This window comes from Xyrauchen texanus, chromosome 4 (genome assembly GCF_025860055.1).
Source record: "Xyrauchen texanus isolate HMW12.3.18 chromosome 4, RBS_HiC_50CHRs, whole genome shotgun sequence".
In the NCBI taxonomy this organism is placed as follows: domain Eukaryota; kingdom Metazoa; phylum Chordata; class Actinopteri; order Cypriniformes; family Catostomidae; genus Xyrauchen; species Xyrauchen texanus.
The window spans coordinates 36,601,163-36,614,995 of NC_068279.1; the positions used below are offsets into that span (position 1 = coordinate 36,601,163).

General features: G+C 44.2%; 1 protein-coding gene across 1 annotated transcript in view; it reads left to right on the forward strand.

Annotated features, from left to right (window-relative positions):
* Positions 1-13,833, forward strand: part of LOC127643085 (SMC5-SMC6 complex localization factor protein 1-like) — an 86,268-nt gene that overhangs the window by 35,840 nt on the left and 36,595 nt on the right. The window lies entirely within an intron of this gene.

The following is a 13,833-nucleotide window of genomic DNA, read 5'->3' on the forward strand; positions in this document are numbered from 1 at the left end:
GGTAATCATCTGGGAGAAAAGCAGACATAAAAGCATCTTTGAAGGATTGCCAATCTGTTACCTTGTTTTTTTCTGCCTTCCACCAGCTTAAAGCGGGTCCTTTGAGCACTGTACTCAGGGTGCCAACGAGCTCCACACTAGGTAGTGGTCTAATGGCCAGATAATTTTCGACCTGTTCGACGAAATGGAGTACGTCGGATGTTTCGCTAGACTCACCGAAGGAAGGAAATTCCAGGCAGATAGGGGGTTTCCCACAGAAAGATGACATGCTGGGCATACATGAAGGGTGAGCCAGGTTCGATCTTTGTGCTCCAGCAGTGACGTCATAGGTAGCGTTGCCTCTATTTACAGGAGGGACTTTACGTCTGGTAGCTGGTACGGGAGTATTCAAGACATTAGCTGTAGATGGGGAAGGAGCAGGGTAAAAAGGCTGTACTTGAGATCGAGATGGGGTATTGGTAAATCTTATTTTTTTCATTTGATTTTCCCATCTTGCATCTCTCCGCAGGAAACAATCCACCACCGCTCTCTCCAACTTCTCTATAGACCTCTGGAAGTGATCTCCTAAGTCTGCTAAGCCAGCGTCCACTGACTCCCGGAAACTAGTTTCCCTATTAAGGAACTCTCTACAGACTGTTGTAATTCCTGTTCATTATGTTGTATTTTTGCATTTAGAGCCAATAAATCCACCTTAAGTTTATCGATCTCCATCTGCATTGTCTGTACAACATTTATATTAATCATTTCTTTTCATCATCATCATCATCATCATCAGAATTATATAAAGAACTCAACACAGATGCTATTTCATCTGTAGGGTTCCGCTCTGGTAACAAACGGGCCCGCAGTGAAATCAGCATCCTCATCAGAGCTACACCTTAACTCATTCACATCAGTCTCAATTTCCTCAGTATTTACATTCATTCTTCCTCCATTTACTTAGCGTCATGTCTTCCATATTAATGAACACAATTAACACTATCAATAAATAGAAACAGCACGTCCCCGTACGGGCCACCACTATGTAACACTCTCCAATATATTAAAGAGGAGTATCACACTAATATGGGATCTTACGTACCGTTTCTATTGATAGGTAATAGAGTGGAGAAAATAAATATAACAACACCGATGAAAAATCAATAAACCCAAGTGTATTTACACTACCAATAATATTTACAATAATAATCAAACAAGGTGTATATACATGTAAAGTGAAGTCCAAAGTGCACAGAGATATTAACAGTGTTCAGATCAGCCTCACCGGGTGTTTGTATCGTCCGTGAGCGTGATCACCAGCGAGCCAACCGAAAAAACTTCCAGAGGAACGGCGTCCCAGCGCTTCCAAGTCAGTCACCAATGTAATTCTCTTATGAATGAGCGGGTTGGTTGTGCGTGAGCGTACTCGCAAATGAGCCCCGAACACCGGCATAGCGGTTCTTTAAATAGACAATTACAGTTAGTTCCTGTTTACGTGGCAGGAAAACACGTAACCTGAATTCACGCGAAGATCTCGCGTGAACAGAGATCAGGGAATAACACACAACAGCTGAGGGGAATCACAGATAACAGGAGAAAGCAATATAACAATTAAGAATAAATGACACACATTTAAAGTCATAGACCTTAATATAAAACCTCCCCTTATGTGGCCACGCTACACTGTACATGAACATTTTCAACATGTTTTATGGCATAAAATGCATACACTATATGCAAATAACAAAACCAGAGAAAACTTTCTTGCACATTTGCAATCTTCTATATTACACATTAGGAAAACCTCTGTCAAGTAAGTCTATGGAATTGCATTATCCAATGTCAGGTAGAACGGCCTCAGTTGGTTGCTAGCTTGCAAAACTAGCTGAGCTATCTCTAACTTTATAAATGCAGAAGTGTCGTTTCTATAAATTAATAACTAGCTAGCTAACATAATTGGTGTAAGTTTAAACTGATGTTTGAATCTCATTAAGTTTACTTGCAACAGCAACTCAAATCAAGCCAAACAATAGTCCTTGTGGCAGGGCGGAGGGCGGGGCCGGGTCATGATCATACACACCCGGTCCCTTATCAGGCTAATCAAGCCTCCGAGAGGGATAAATGTCGACTGCGGAGGATTGTGCGGGAGAGAGAGATAGTTTACAGACATGTCCGTCGTGTGTTTGTGTCTTCTGTTTTAAGTTTTATATTAAACTATTATTTGTATCGTCAAGCTGGTTCTCGCCGCCTCCTTTCCATTGACTGCTTTACATCCTTTTTTAGTCGCTAGGTAATTAGCACACAGTAGCCATAGTTACTCCCAACTGTTTATGTAGTGTCCTAAATTAGTGAATTTAATTATTTATTTCATATCCCAAAGATTGATTCATTGTTATCATACACAATAAAAGACAGTACTACAGAACACAAAAAATGTGTTTATTTTCTCTGCAATTCCATAGACTTGACAGAGGTTTACCTGAGACTTGATGCTTTTTCATCTGATGTCTGAGACCTGACTGACGGCTGAGGATGCAGTTTGTTTATCAAGTCTTACCTCCCTCAAACTCATCTCTCCTTTCTGCTTTCCTGTCCCTGCTTTGTCCAAAGTATTTTCTGATGTCCATCTACAGGAGCCAATAATGTTTGAGTCAAAATATGATCGTCTGTATTATTTAGAAACTTCAGTTTCATCATGTTTTCATAGCCTACCTCAATTCTGACTTGCATGCCGACACCTGGGTAGGGTTGCACCAGCTGTTTATAAGTTCTCACGAAAGTTTGGACGTAAAGTTCACACTTAGGGCTTACTAGTTAGTTTGTAACTAAGTTGGTGCTTAATTTGGTTGCACTGCCTGTTCTTAAGGCAAGACTTTAGTAGGTCGTAAACTCTCCATAAAGTAATGCGTAGTCACATAATATTACGTTTACCTGTATTGATCCAATAAACAGCCTTCAAATTTGTACACAGAGTTAAAAAGCCGTGAATTTCAGCCGTTTTATCTCGCTATGGTTGATGTTCAGACCTTGTCTGCTCGTGTAACTGGCCGCTGTAATAAATTATATCCCCATTAAAATACTATTCTCACCATAATATGTAAGGGAATTTGGGGTCTTGAAATATGTGAGCTATGAACTAAATATAACTGTCCTTATTCTACATTATTATTATATTACATTATATTATCTTTGAGTCTACGTCGATTTACTATCGGATTACCCAAAGTATTTAACTAATACACCAGCACTTTGAGCACAGTATTGGAGATGTACTTGCTTGTCTCTTTGGTGTTTCCTTGTGTTCGTGGAAAGGTTCTTGGCGCTTGGTCGAAAGTTTGTTCCATCGATGTTTTGATCTCTTTGTGATCTAATTTATTGTCAGTATGAATGATGTTAGCTGTGAAGCGAGGCCTTCTCGGGATGTCGAGTCCCGAGCTCCCTTGGATCTCACATGGTATGTTTGAGTTTCAAGAGTTTGGTTCCGGCGAAATGCAGTGCTGTTGTCGGAAGAGCAAACACAGTAGGAGAGTGTTCAGAGAGCAGAGTCAAGAGGAAAGCCAAGAGAGCGAGTCCTTCATGTTTGGAACTATTTGAACTGAGAATTGGAGCATCACCCAAGGGTGTCCTGCGCCAATCAGAAGTGACTTTTCAGAGTCAGGTTGTCGACTGGGCTGTCCTTGCCGACAGATGATTTGTGACCCTTTGTTTCTGAGTCTTACAAACTTTCCGGTCAAAAATAGCACATATTTAATCATGAACTCTCATATCTCGAGAATGGTACAAGATACCTGATATTCGTTGTCATCAGATTTTTCTTCATACCCAAATAAAAGTTTACCTACTAAACATGACATGTTTTTATGAATATTGTACATGTAGGTAACAAAACATCCCTTTTTACAGTTTACAGAAACATCTACTGATGCACAACCTTGGACACACCATCAGTGTTGTTTCCAGGTGTCACTGGGTGTTTTGGGTCTTACAACAGACACCCTCGTACAGGCGACCCGACCGAGGCTGATCAGGCCCCGGCCTGTGTCCAAGTGGCATTCTACTGCCCCCACTGCTCTCCCCTCTTTAACCAGTGCCATCTGGATGCTTTTTCTGCTGCCTCTACGTTGTTGCCTATGGCTCTTCTTTGATTAGCACCTTTTATGCCCAGCGTACCGTAGGCCTTGCTCAGGGAGTAACTAGCAAATCCCCTACTGCCCACCTCTACTGGCATACACCTGGTCCTCCATCCGTTCCTCCGACAATCCTCCACCATTTCTTGGTATTTCTCCCTTTTTCTCTCTTGAGCTTCCTCCATCCTCTCCTCCCAGGGCACTGTCAGCTCTAACAAGATCAGATGTTTGGTGACCTCAGAGACCAAGATGATGTCAGGTCTCAATTTGGACTGGGTGATGTGTGTTGGGATTTTCAGCTGCCTTTCCAGGTCGACTGTCATCACCCAGTCTCGGGCCATGGAGAGCAAACCTACAGAGCAGTTTTTTTATGTTTTCTCTGGCTTTTGTCCTTCCTTGATGAAGTGAGTTGTCTTGGCTGAAGCTTGGGTGTATCGGCTGTCCTTGATCCCCTTGCTGATTGCCTCAGCGATGGATTTGAGGACCTGGTCATGCCTCCATCGATACCGGCCCTCACCCAGCACCTTGGAGCAGCTGCTCAGGATGTGTTCTAATGATCCTATTTTGGAACAAAGAGGGCATGCAGGTGTTTCTATTTTGCCCCATGTGCACAGGTTGGATGGACTTGGGAGGACGTCATAGACCCCCTGAATCAAGAACTTGATTCTCTGTGGGTTCCACTTCCAGGTGACTCTCTGCTACATCGCCTGCTCCCGCTTCATCCAGGCGCCTTGCTGCCGCATGGCCACTGCTCTGCTGGATCGCTGTTCCTCGACTGAAGCTCGCACCTCCTCCTGTACCAGCCTCTGCCTCTCCTTTCTACTAGCAGAGTCATATCGGGTCGCTGTTAGACTCCCGAGTCCGGCTCTGCATTGCGCCACTGTTCCAAGGATGGCCTTGTGCTTCAGCCGCGCCTCTGCCAGCTGGACTGCCTCGGCTGCCCTCCACTTCCTCCCTGTCCTCACAACAATCCCTGCACCGAACACTTTGGTATCTCTGGATCCAGAGTACTGCAGGTGTTCTCGTGTCTGTGCAATGATGAACTCCTCCCTGACTGAGCTAAAAGGGAGCCTGAGCTTGTTGGTGTTCCCATATAGCCGATGTTACTCAGGCTACGCGGCAGGCCCAGCCATCTGCGTAGATAGCTGCTCATCTTCTGCTCAAAACCTTCCACCACTGTCATGGGGACCTCATAGATAAGCAGAGGCCAGAGGATTCTTGGGAGGATTCCATGCTGGTAGACCCAGGCCTTGAATCTTCCAGGGTGCCCAGACTTATCCACTGTTCTCAGCCATCCCTCTAGGTCAGCACCGGTTGCCTTGATGGAGTCTCTGTCATTCAGGCTGCAGTTGAAGACCTTCCCAAGGCTCTTCACTGGTCTCTCAGTAACTGACGGGATCTGGTGTTCTCCCAGTCTGAAACGGAATTTGTCTGTAACCTTCCCCTTCTTTAGGAACAGAGACCTGGACTTTGCAGGTTTGAAGCTCATGCGTGCCCATGACATGAGTCTCTCCAACCCCTTGAGGATCCACCTAGCTCCTGGTACCACCGTTGTTGTCACTGTGAGGTCGTCCATGAATGCTCTTATGGGAGGTTGCCTTACTCCAGCCTTGCTGAGGGGGCCTCTGCACTCTGTTTCAGCTGCCTTGACCAGCATGTTCATTACCAGTGCAAAGAGGGTCACTGAGATGGTACAGCCAGTGATTATCCCCACCTCCAGCTGGTGCCAGTCAGATGTTAGCTGGCCAGTGGAGACTCTCAAGCTGAACTTACTGTAATAGTCCAGGATGAGATCTTTCACCTTCTGCGGTACATGGTGTTTCTCCAGTGCAACCTCCACCAGCTTGTGGGGTATTGAGCCATAGGCGTTGGTGAGATCCAGCCACAGTACAGCCAGGTCCCCTCTGCCTTCTCTTGCTTCCCTGATAAGCTGGGTTACCACGCCCGTGTGTTCCAGACAACCAGGAACTCCTGGTATTCCTTCCTTTTGCACAGATGTGTCGATGTACTCATTGCTCAACAGGAAGTTGGAGAGCCTCTTGGCCACGATGTTGAAGAAGATTTTGCTCTCCACACAGATCAAGGAGATGACCCGGAACTGGTCGATGTTCTCAGACTTCTCCTCTTTTGGTATGCACACTCCCTCCGCATACCTCCATGGCTGGGCGATCTTCCCTCTCCTCCAGATCACCTTCAGAGCCCTCCAAAGCCGATGTAATAGCTTTGGGCAGTTCTTGTACACCTTGTAGGGCACTCCACTTGGGCCTGGTGCTGAGCTCGATCTTGCTCTCCTCACCACTTCCTCCACTTCCCTTAGGCGGGGCTCCTTCAGGTCGAAGTCTAATGAAGGCTCTGGTGGTGTTATCAGCGCATTGCATGGACCCAGCGTTTGTTCTCTGATGGAGTCACTATAGGTGGCCTTGAGGTGGTCGTTTATGGCATCCTTGGAGCAGGTGAGGCGGCCAGCCCTCTTTTGGCCAAGGAGCTGCTTGGTCAACTTAAATGGGTTGGCCAAGAATGCTGCCCTCTTCCTGGCTCTCTCCTTCCGCCTCCTTCTGTGGAACTCTGCCATCCGTAAGGTTAACAGTTGTTTTCTTTGGATTGCTCTCAGGTCTGCTAGGCCGGCTCTCTCGACTTCCCCCGCTACTTTGTATTGCCTCTTTAGCAGCCTGAGTTCGTCCCTGAGGCACTGAATTTTCTTTACTCTGTGGCTTGGAGCATATGCAGATGGAGCAGGCTTGGGTGCCTCCGTTCCAAATCACTCAACTGCGATATTCACTATAAGGGTGGTCATCGTTCTCAATTGATTTTCCACGTCACCTTTAGCTGTCACTTCCAGTACCTGGCTTACATCTTCATCAAATTGTTGCCACTCAACTCTCTTGTGGGATTTGGGCCACTGGATCTTTGGTTGGACCGCAGGGGCACAGCCAGTTGTTATGGCTGCAGCTTTCTGGCTTCTGAGGCCATGTGTGTTGTCGGGAGATGCTGACTTTTGGGTTATAGTGGCATGTATAGCTGCTGGCAGCAGGTATTGGTGACACTAGGAGGCTCTGGGCACTGTGGGTTGCCTCCGGGCCTGGCTCCTCCTGCATCTTACCAGAAGTTGCTTCTGTGCGTTGTGTCGTCGTTGCCGTTGTCAAGCATTTCATTCTGCCTTGATGAATTTTTAAACCCCTCTCGTTCTTGCAGATCCTACCGCAGATGCACTGAATTGTCGATGTCGTAATTCCTTTGTGTCGTTGTCCTTGAGTCCGTCCTGTTGGGGTGCTCATCCTCCCCCCCCTCTCGGGCACCCCTGGGGGTATTTTTCTTTTGTAGGTTTAGTAGCTTGCTATTGGGTTCTTCATTACGGAAGAAGTGGTTTGGGCTGCCAACCCTCTCCACCCCGGGTTGCCGTCTCTCCGGCCGTCATCTGTCTCTCCAGATGTCACCACACTCTTCGTGGGTGTCACCCAGTCTGTTCCTGGTTGTCACTGGTGCTCCCAGAGTTTTCAGTTTACAGAAACATCTACTGATGCACAACCTTGGACACATCATCAGTGTTGTTTCCAGGAGTCACTGGGTGTTTCGGGTCTTACAACAGACACCCTCGTCCAGGCGACCCGACCGAGGCTGATCAGGCCCCGGCCTGTGTCCAAGTGGCATTCTACTGCCCCCACTGCTCTCCCCTCTTTAACCAGAGCCATCTGGATGCTTTTTCTGCTGCCTCTACGTTGTTGCCTATGGGTCTTCTTTGATTAGCACCTTTTATGCCCAGCGTACCGTAGGCCTTGCTCAGGGAGTAACTAGCAAATCCCCTACTGCCCACCTCTCCTGGCATACACCTGGTCCTCCATCCGTTCCTCCGACAATCCTCCACCAGTTTTTGGTATTTCTCCCTTTTTCTCTCTTGAGCTTCCTCCATCCTCTCCTCCCAGGGCACTGTCAGCTCTAACAAGATCAGATGTTTGGTGGCCTCAGAGACCAAGATGATGTCAGGTCTCAGTTTGGACTGGGTGATTTGTGTTGGGATTTTCAGCTGCCTTTCCAGGTCGACTGTCATCACCCAGTCTCGGGCCGTGGAGAGCAAACCTACAGAGCAGTTTTTTTATGTTTTCTCTGGCTTTTGTCCTTCCTTGATGAAGTGAATTGTCTTGGCTGAAGCTTGGGTGTATCGGCTGTCCTTAATCCTCTTGCTGATTGCCTCAGCGATGGATTTGAGGACCTGGTCGTGCCTCCATCGATACCGGCCCTCACCCAGCGCCTTGGAGCAGCTGCTCAGGATGTGTTCTAATGTTCCTATTTTGGAACAAAGAGGGCATGCAGGTGTTTCTATTTTGCCTCATGTGCACAGGTTAGATGGACTTGGGAGGACGTCATAGACCCCCTGAATCAAGAACTTGATTCTCTGGGGGTTCCACTTGCTGTTTTTGTTACAAAATCATATTGGTTAGTTCTTTGGTTATATAACATGGATAAACATTACACATATTTTAAAGAGGTGCATCGGCTATAATCCTTAATTTGTCAGGTATGCAATTTACCACAGTTAAAAGCAATAGTCAGAATTACCTAGCAAGACTAGGTATTGTATAAATCATGGATTAAATGCATTCTGTACATTTTAGAAGGTTAATCTGGTAAAGTACTGTGACTTTGTGTAAAATGTTCCAGGATTGAGATGAAATGTGTTAGTATTCGAGTCGTGCAAATCTGATGGACTTTTGGAAGCCTTACAAAGGAAAGTCTGGTTTAACTCTGTGGAAGTTCAGAAGGTCATGATGAGGGGTCTTTCGGACCAAGCTCGATGCTCGAGTCGTTTAATTTACGACAGTGAAGAATTTCAGGATTGCAAAGGTTGGGTTTTCTTAGATTCGAATCATGTCACTGAAATTCTTCTGCATATGTAACCCAACAATACAATATGTAATAAAAGTAGATTTAATAAATAGTATATTTGAACTGTGTAAATATCAATATATATAGGAACTATATCTAAAATAAATAAGGGGTGATTAATAAATACTAATACTACAGGCTGGAAAAATAGACATTTATTAATTTTAATATCTTATGTATTTTGTATATATTGACACTTGATACCGGACGATGCACCCTGAAAACTGCACTGTTAGATGGGTTTCATGCTGAAGAGCTGCTTAAAAGAAAGTTTTTTCTCTCTCTTGTAAACGAGTGTATATGTCAACATCATACTGTATGTCGAAATGATTGATGACTATCACGCAAAACATGAGCACATTAATGTCATTAAATGAGTGCTTTTTTATTCCAACCATTACTCCTGGTCAGAGGCTTCCATAAATATTATGTTTATACATAGGGTTACGTTCTACTTAAGTTTAATGGTGCAACGCTCAACTATTTAGTAGTACGTAAGTTGTGAGTTAGTGGCGTAAATGGGCTAAGTTGTAATGTAGTGAAAACACTACACATGGCATGACAGCATGACTAAATGGGTGACCGAAAACCCATCATCTGCACAGCAGATCTCTTTGCTTAATAACACAAGTGTAAATGGCAGGACGGTTGAGGTTTATTTGATGTATTTATGAATTTATATATGTAAAGCACTTATATGGGATTACATAAGGCATAAATCATATCTTGCTAATTATACAGTAAGTGTGATTCAGTCTGATTTAAGACATTGTCTTAAAAACATAATATATGTTAAAAAAAAAATTGGACACATTTTGAAAGCCATGAAGGTAAAAACAGCTATTTATAATTTTTGTGTTGGGGCCAGTGAAAATGTTGGCAGGGCTAATAAAAATCTGAAGCACTGGCCCGACCAGCTTGTTTTTTTTTAATGGTGACGCAACCTTTATGACTAAAAATAATAATTTTACAATGTCTCTTTCTCATTAATTACCTTCATTGAAATAATTGAATATTCAAAAAAAAATTATGAATGCCCATCCCTAATTTACATGTTATCCTTTGGGCATTTAAGGGAATTAGTGAATACAAGTATAATATCACACATCACTATTCTGTGGTTCAGGTAATGCAATCAGCTTTTTACTATATAAATATCTCTGTCGAAATCAATTGATGCACAGCCCATAGAGGCCTGCCGTCTGTCAGTCTGTCTATACATCTATCTATCTCTCTATCCATCTATCTCTCTATCTATGTTTTGTCACAGTTCTGTATTACATTCAGCTGGCTCAAAACTCTCGACAGAGCTTCTGCATAACCTTAGGCAACAGCATTTACACTCATCCTTTAGTGAGAAAGAGGCATAAATACATACAAACCAAGTGGCACGCACACAGACATAATGCTTGTCAGATCCCCGTTTAAGAATAAACACTGCAATTAGGATTCTACTGTGAGGAAGGAGAGGTGGAAGAGGGGGCGAGAGAGAAAGGTCGAGAGGTAGCCAAACTTGGAAGTTTCTGTAATTAGGAGGTTGGCACTCCACGTGAACCCACCTAGGTTTCAACACTCATCCATCCCCCTGCACCTGATCAGAAAGACCCCCACGCTAGAGCAGAGTGGGTGATGGCATGGAGAGAGAGAGATAGCTCTGCTTCCATGAGTTTCAAGTCTGCTGCTCCCTGCCTTGTGTTGTTTTTGCACTACGTGCTCCCTGTACTGATGTGCAGTTCATACATTTTTGATGAAGCATCCGCAGGCTCTCAGCTGTAGATTTCTGTAGGTAGACACTGCAGTGTATTTCACAGGTTGTGCTGGTCTGTGGTGCCTTGTTAACTTCACTCTGAGCTGTCTGTCTGTATGTTACACTTCATTATTTCTTATGGCTACAGGTAATGATGCTTTAAGCATAATGCAGATGATTTGGGGTTACAGCTCAGATTAGAGCAGAGTTTGATTTACTTTAAAGTGATAGTTTGCAAAAACAAATGAAAATTCTTTCTTCATTTGCTCACCTTTTTGTCTTCCAAACTTGTATGGTTTCTATCTTCCATGGAACACAAAAGGAAGATGTTAAGAGTGCGATGAAGTGATCGTCAATGTTGGGAACGGCAGCACTGGCTTTACACACATACACTCACCTCAACCACGCTCCATTTTTCCCCCCTTCTGCCATCTCCGCTATTGGAGGAGCTGGTGCACACGCAATTCCTTAAGGTGATTGATACTTACCTGATTAGTGGTATGCTCCTAAGGGTGAGGCGTCTGGGCCTATAGGAGGGGAGCCCAGACTCCGTATCGGGGCTTTTTGAGTGAGCCAGGCGAGCATGCAGTAGTACTGCTGTGAGCAACTTTAAAGAGTGAACAGTGTGGATACCCATTTGTATAACTTGTACTTTTTTTTTGTTTGTTTGTTTTGGTATTTTAGTCTGCATTTGTTGTAAATATTACTTCACATTTTGCATTGGCACTCTGTAAATTAAATAAAATTTTGCACCAAAGTGCATCTGCGGGTTAAGCCATAATTTTCCCCCATATTTTTTTTTTCTTGAACATTTCCACATCTCCCAGTAGGCCCGAGTGGACTCATTATTTTGTGAGAATTTGGATCCGCAAAGGCTAACTGCGTCACTGTTGGTGTCAGAAGTGAGATGGCTACCCGCAAGAGAGGGCCGAAGGGAGAAGGACCAGCCTGTGCTCCCAAGAAAAGGCCATAGTTAAGGAGGACATGGACTCTTTGGAGACTTTGGAGGAGGAGGTGATCGCAGACCTCCCAAGGGATCACAGAGAGCCAAGCCCTCCACAGACCAGTACAGTCACTCCAGCGACATCCAGTGAGGGTATGGTGAACCTTATGAGAGACTTTCTCAACACACAGCAGCTAAGGGAGAAGAGGAATCTTCTGGAGCTCCGGGGCAAACTGGTGGTGTTACTCGCTATATTGTTCTAATGTCTTGTTGACCACTAGTCCAACACCTTGCACACACAGTCCCATGGGCTGGTCCCATGGCACAACAGAAAACATACACATGCATTAGTTCACACTTATATTGGCCAACCATGTACACTGACTTTCAGACATAATGCACCACCTGTGTGTCAGACCAGTGCTGTGCGTCAGCGGGGCAGAGCACCATTACATCCACTGCCCGTCATCTCTACCCCTTTACGCTGCATTGCTATGGACATTGTGGGGCCACTGGAAAAGAGCAGCAAGGGACATCCATACATCCTGGTCATCTGCGATTATGGTACACATTTCCCAGAAGCCTTCCCACTCTGCACTATCACCACTATCAGTTCGCAAGGGTAGGCATCCCTGAGGAGATCTTAAGAGATCAGGGAAGGAACTTCACCTCCTGTCTGATGAGGCAACTCCACCAGGAACTGGGTATCACCGCTCTGAATACCAGTCCTTACCACCCTGAGACTGACGAACTGGTGGAGAGATGTAGCGAATCAGCTCTATATTCTTCCACCATTAGGTAGCGAATCAGCTCTATGAAATATTAATAATCAATCATAACTTGTTATAATCAATTATGAATATTTGGATCAGTTAATCGGGTTAACTTGATGTAGCTACATTAACATTACAACCAAATACTCGGTTCATCCCGTGAACACTCAATTTTGGTTATTTATTAATTAATTAATAGAAATGTACATTTCCGGGCAAGGGAAATGTCTTTCTTACTAAGTATTAAGAGCAAGTAGTCAAAATCTATGATTAGTGACTTTAGATATGAGCTTGAGACACAGACAACTTTACATGTGACATGAACAAGACTTTATTAACTAGACTAAACATTTAAACTACTCTAACATACATATACATACATTCATACAGTTTACCAAGGGAAAGAGGGCTGAAGCAGAATACAGGAAGGCAAGAAGTTATAGCATTGTTTGAAGTTCAGCAGATCAACAGCCTGAGCAAACCATCATATTAGTTCTGACACGCCCTTTTTAGAAAGGGGTTAAGGATACTTAATGTATCAAATAATGAGACTAAGTTTGATACTTGCATGTCCCATTTGAATTAAACTGTCCTGATGCAATTTGTTGAGGCTCCAGTTGATCTTTGATGATGTTGTCTTGATGAGAGAGAGAACCAGTGAGAGTCAGAGACAAGGCCGTACGTAGCCTGGCACACGCTTGGGAGTCCTTGGGGCCTTCTAGTTTGGCATGATTCAGCGAGAGAGTGAGAGAGCACAAGGCTCAGAGGACCAGAAAGGCAGGAAGCAAGAGAGGCTAAGAGTGAGCGAGGAAGAGCTAAGAAGAGGAAGTAAGGAAGTGGGCGCAGCAATTTTATACCCTCAGGGAACAGGTCCCACCTCTCATTGGCTCGACCAATAAGAAGGGTTTGAGTTCTAGGCGGGAATTTGGTTTATTGCTCTTTGTTGTAAAATTGCCCATTGCATGTGCAAGAAAGAAAATAGGAAATCTACTTGTAATACTAATATGTTGTTGTTATCGACATATCATGTACACAGTCATTTCAATCTTCAAAATACCAAGTTATAGAGACCAAATATGCCACACATATGATTTTGGTTAACCATAGTATGCAAAGTCTGAAACATTAACCCATTAGTTTGCAAGAAAACATAGATCAAGCACATTTAAGGGAAAATGTGAGATGGCACATTAGATACATGTCAATATTTATCACATGGATATATAGAATATATATATAGGATTAACAGGGTTCATTTCTCTTTCTCAGTAAGAGAATGAAGTGAGGGTCAGCACTTCTCTGAACATTCCTTTGGAGGTCGTAAAAGTCTCCCTTACTCTGGGCATGAGAGAGTTCCTTTGTCAAAGCTCATTTGCATGTTTT